Raw genomic sequence first — 6,000 nt, 5'->3', positions numbered from 1 at the left:
GGGGAAATTGCCATCTAAACAATATTGAGGCTTACCAATCTATGAACACGGCATATCTCACCATTTATTAAAGTTGCTTTAATTTCTCTCTGAAACGTTTTGTAGTTCTCAGTGTATAGATCTTATACATATTTTGTTAATTCAAATTCATGAAATTTTGATGCGGTTATAAATGGTAACGTTTTAATATCAGTTGCTAATTGTGCATTGCTAATGTATTTTTGTATATTCAATGCTTCCTCTTCATTCCGGCTAAAGAGAATATGAATGATTCCTGGTCCTATGTGTGCTCTGAGAATTGTTTATATTACAAATCCAATAACTGCTCTTTCCTCAGAAGTTGTTATTGCCCATTCTTGTGGAGAGTAACCCTATACATGCACACATTGTGTTCAAGCACTCAAGCAAATCCACATGCAGATTCCTTGAAACTGTCTAATTCTTTCCTCTCTCCAATTCTAGCTTCCTTCACCTCCCCAAAATTGAATCTCTTTCTCCTCAACTCAGGGAGATTGGTGGGCTTTGTTTGGATTCCTCCTCTGTATCACAGTTTGGAAATTACCATTTGGTCAAAAGCATGGTTGAAGGTAGGGCTCACCTCTTTGTCTGCATTCTCTCAGGAATTATAACCCTACACTGTCTGTTATCTAGTGTCTGACAATAGTTGATTCCTATAGTTAATCCTGCTTTTTAGTCATTTATGGAAGGAGGATTATTCCCATATGGCCAAAAGAGGGGATTTTGCCCCTTTAATTTTTCATGTAATAATTTGTGTTGATAGTTTACCTGATACTCAACCGTACTAAGATTCCTGGGGAAATCCTAAAATCCTAATCTTTCGCTACAGCGTTGAAATCTGTTTGCTAATATCCTACTTAGCATCTTTACATCTATTACTTAGGTGGTTTAGGTCTATAGTCTTTGATTTATTGCATTCTCTGTTAAGTATATTATTATATTGTGTTATTAAACTTATGATGGCTTTATAGTGGACTAGGGAACACTCTATATTTTTCTTTAATTTAGGTTATTTCAATAACATTAAAATTACTTGTTCTTAAAAAGTTAACTAGAGCTCATCTGTACAACCATGCTATCCTTTTTAATGGTAAATCAAAACTTAACCTTTCAAATCTCTTTTATGGAGGTTGGTCTATTTAAGCTTTCTACTTTGAAGGATTAATTCAGTTAATATATTATTTTGCCAGGAAAATATCCATTTCTTTAAGTTTTAAAATTTGTTGTCATTGAGTTTCACATAGTACTGCCCCCAGGTTTGTTAATTGTGAGTTATATTGTACTTTCCATTATATTAATAGTTATATTTCCTTTCTCAGGCCTCATAATGCATGCATATATTTACTCTTAAGTGAAAAAGAAAAGATAATAAGTAATCCCTCCAACAAAGATATTCTATTTCTCACCTATCCTTTCACATTTTTTCTCTCTCCCCAATTCTGAGGTCCTCAGAATACTTTTACTTTCCCATCAGCTCCTTACGCATCTTGTGGACTCTAAGATTCATTTGTTATTTAGTTTAAAATCCTTCTCAAGTATTTTTCTTAGATGGAATATGTGAGCACTGTATTCTCTAAATTCTTGAAAAATCTTTTTTTAACCTGACAATCAAGTGATCTCTTGGCTGCCTATAAAATACTTAGACATCTTCTTTTACTTCTAGTAGGCTGTAGACTTTATTTCACATTCTTTGTGCCTTCAGGGCTGCAAAATAGAAATCCAATGCCAATCTGATTCTTTTCTTTTTATAATTAAGTTGTTTCTGTCTGAGAGCTTGTAGATGTTCTTTTTTCCTTGGAGTTTAAGAATTGTATCTGCATGTGCTTGGGTCTTTTTTTAAAATCAATGTCATGTATAATTCTAAAATCCTTTCAATCTGAAATCTTATATCTTATATCAGGAAAATTATTTTTTTCAGTTGTGATCTTTCCTCCATCTGTGCCTTTTCCTCTTTCTAGGATTCCTATTATTCACAAGTTAGGTCTCCTGGATTTATTCTTCAGCTGTTTTACCTTAATATAAGATTCATTAAATTTCCATCTTCCCAGATTCTCCTGTCTACCCTTTCCAAAGTATTAGTCCCATATTACTTGTAGTTAGAAACAGAATTTGAATAAGGTCATGTTCCAGTAGTACTAAGTGGGCAAAACACTCTTAATTTACTGTAATTATTGCATAATTAAAAAGAAAAAATATCAACAATAAATAAATATGTACGTTATTAAAGGATGGCACAAACATTACAAGTTTAAAATTAAATATTATGGGTTAAGTTACCCCATTAAAAAAAGTTTCCTCAAAATTTCTTTTGAAATAGAACATCACCTCCATTACTTTCAAATAATGCAATTTTTACAAACCACATTCAGCAATATCCTTAATCACAAAATAAATACAGAATATTTTTATCTATTTGTCAGAGAATCTTAAAGTGCCAGAGCCTTTAATCAGCTCCTTTCATTGATTTTTTTTCTCCCTGTAACTAAGGATTGATGGCACTAGAAGAGAACGTGGGGGGAAGGGAGAGAATTCTTTCTCCTCTGAGTGTTTATTCTTTAGTATCAGAGACAATTATGTTAATAATCAAGCATTGTAGTCAAAAGTAAATAGGAAGGCACCTAAATTTTTCATTGGAAAACACTTGTCTTTAAAAAAAATGGAAAAGCTGCTAGTACATTTTAAATTTGCTCAACTTATTGCTAAAGAACATTATTTGGGTGAATAGTAGGTTTCAGAGGCACTTTACACAAATGAGAACATCTGCAGTCACCCCAGGAATGATAAAATTACAGGGCCATCAATCCTCATGCTTCAGGGCATGGGCTGATCACCAGCTGGAAGAGAGAAGATAGTCCCTATAGTATTTCTATAGTATCAACTACATTCAGATTTTTATTTCCTTTAAATACAACTCATTGGAGCGTTGTAAAGTACATTATGGCCAAATACTGCAACATGAGGGGAAAATACAAAATATTTTAGAGAAACAAATTCAAGAGAAGGTAAGCAGAATAAGCATAGAAGTTAAAAAAGATCATTTGGTTTACAAGCAGCTCATGCAGCTCAATAACAAAAAAACAAACAACCCAATCCAAAAATGGGTAGAAGACATAAATAGACATTTCTCCAAGGAAGATACACAGATTGCCAACAAACACATGAAAGAGTGCTCAACATCATTAATCATTAGAGAAATGCAAATCAAAACTACAATGAGATATCATCTCACACCAGTCAGAATGTCCATCATCAAAAAATCTAGAAACAAATGCTGGAGAGGGTGTGGAGAAAAGGGAACACTCTTGCACTGTTGGTGGGAATGTAAATTGATACAGCCACTATGGAGAACAGTATGGAGGTTCCTTAAAAAACTACAGATAGGGGCTTCCCTGGTGGCGCAGTGGTTGAGAATCCGCCTGCCGATGCAGGGGACACGGGTTCGTGTCCCGGTCCGGGAAGATCCCACATGCCGCGGAGCGGCTAGGCCCGTGAGCCATGGCCACTGAGCCTGCGCGTCCGGAGCCTGTGCTCTGCAACGGGAGAGGCCACAACAGTGAGAGGATCGCATACTGCAAAAAAAAAAAAAAAAAAAAAACTACAAATAGAACTACCGTACGACCCAGCAATCCCACCACTGGGCATATACCCTGAGGAAACCATAATTCAAAAAGAGTCATGTACCAAAATGTTCATTGCAGCTCTATTTACAATAGCCAGGACATGGAAGCAACCTAAGTGTCCATCAACAGATGAATGGATAAAGAAGATGTGGCACATATATACAATGGAATATTACTCAGCCATAAAAGGAAACGAAATTGAGTTATTTGTAGTGAGGTGTATAGACCTAGAGTCTGTCATACAGAGTGAAGTAAGTCAGAAGGAGAAAAACAAATACTGTATGCTGATACATATAAATGGAATCTGAGGGAAAAAAAGGTCATGAAGAACCTAGGGGTAAGATGGGAATAAAGATACAGACCTACTAGAGAATGGACTTGAGGATATGGGGAGGGGAAAGGGTAAGCTGGGACAAAGTGAGAGAGTGGCATGGACATATATACACTACCAAACATAAAATAGATAGCTAGTGGGAAGCAGCCGCATAGCACAGGGACATCAGCTAGGTGGTTTGTGACCACCTAGAGGGATGGGATAGGGAGGGTGGGAGGGAGGGAGACGCAAGAGGGAAGAGATATGGGAACATATGTATATGTATAACTGATTCACTTTGTTATAAAGCAGAAACTAACACATCATTGTAAAGCAATTATACTCCAATAAAGATGTTAAAAAAAAATCATTTGAGGTATTTATCACACACAGAGCCTGACAGAGAGTAGAGCTCAGCAGTTTTTGAATGGATGAATGAATGAATGAACAAAGAAAGAAAGAAGTCCCAGCCTCACCAATATTTGACCTTCAGAACTTTGCTTATCCTCAGTTTACTCATCTTTAAAATGGGGATAATTATACCCATCTCTTCTTGTTATTACAGAGATTGAACTAGGTATGCATGTAAATAAATTAACTTACTTCCTGGAACAGTGTGAACACTAAACAAATGATAGTCATTTAAATCTCCTGGGTTTGATTTAGCTAATCCTGACCAAATCTATCTAACAAATCATCTCAATATATTTCATATTTCATAGATTTCATATATATCTGTCACAGGTCTAGAGACTGGGAAGTACAAGATCAAGGTGTTGGCAAATTTGGTAACTGGTGAAGATCCTCACAGTGGTGGTCTTCTCATGGTAACCTCACGTGATGGAGGGGGCAAGGGAGATTTCTTGGGCTACTTTTATCAGAGCACTAATCCCATTCATGAAGGCTCTGCCAAGGGCCACACCTCCTGATACCCTCACCTTGGGAGTTAGGATTTCAAGGTAGGAATTTTCGGGCGACACTTTCCATAGCAGATGTTATACTGTGATAAGCAAAGTTCAAACTCATAAAAAGAGTAACAGCTGCACACCTTGAAATGTCCAAAGCACTAGCTCAAGGCTACTACAATCAGCCAAACGCATACAAAAGTCATTTGAAGGATTGTAAATTATGAGTGGTACTGACGCTCCTTTCTAACAATTTATTAATTATTAACTACTTGTTATTAGCAAATTCTCTTGGGACCTATAAATTAGATGTATCCTGCAAATAGATAATGTTCCAACCTCGAAGAAGTTCAATGTTTATAAACAGAGTACATATGCCTTTGGATGCTCTGGACTCAACTAGTTAAAAGCTAGGTTAAAAATAAATCACATAGAAATCAACTACACTCCAATAAATTTTTTTTAAAAAATCACATAGCATTTGTAATTAACATAACTTAAAAAACAATGAAAACTTTTTTCCCCAAAGAATGATCACGTGCTGTTTTTACTGCATTTGAAGGTGGGAAAGATAACCTAGTTTACGGGCTATTTCTCCAAGATCAGGGTTATAAAAAGTCCTTTTTTTTTTTTTTTTCCTGCACAGTAGAGTGATTTAAATGAGCTGCATATAATCAAGTTACCTCTTTTTTGGAAGGCAGAAAATTGGAAGATTTGTTAAAACTTGGAAAGAAATTTTGTCATTTACTTCATGAATCACTCAGCAAAACAGCCATGTGCAACTTCAAATAAGTTATTACCTCAGAATATCACTAAGTCACTTAACCTAAATATGAGTTTTTTGTTTTTTGGATTTTCTTTTTCGCCATCATCAAATCAACAGTTCTGCAGGCAAGGGGCAGGACCAATTACCTCCAGCGATGTTTGGGGAGAGGGAGAAAAATGGAGCTTAATATATGAGGACTAACACTAGAACTAGGCCCCCACCATCACCATCACCTCTGGCACTTCGCTAGAAGAAACAGAAAGAACCCATCATTCTGGAAGCTGTGGTAGATGCTCGGGCCACATAACATTGAATAAAGTTATTTGGAATCACACACTGAGACTCGACAGTGACACAGTGATTCATCTACAGAGCTAG

The sequence above is a fragment of the Hyperoodon ampullatus genome (genome assembly GCF_949752795.1).
Source record: "Hyperoodon ampullatus genome assembly, chromosome: 3".
NCBI lineage: Eukaryota > Metazoa > Chordata > Mammalia > Artiodactyla > Ziphiidae > Hyperoodon > Hyperoodon ampullatus.
This window is presented reverse-complemented; position numbering follows the sequence as displayed.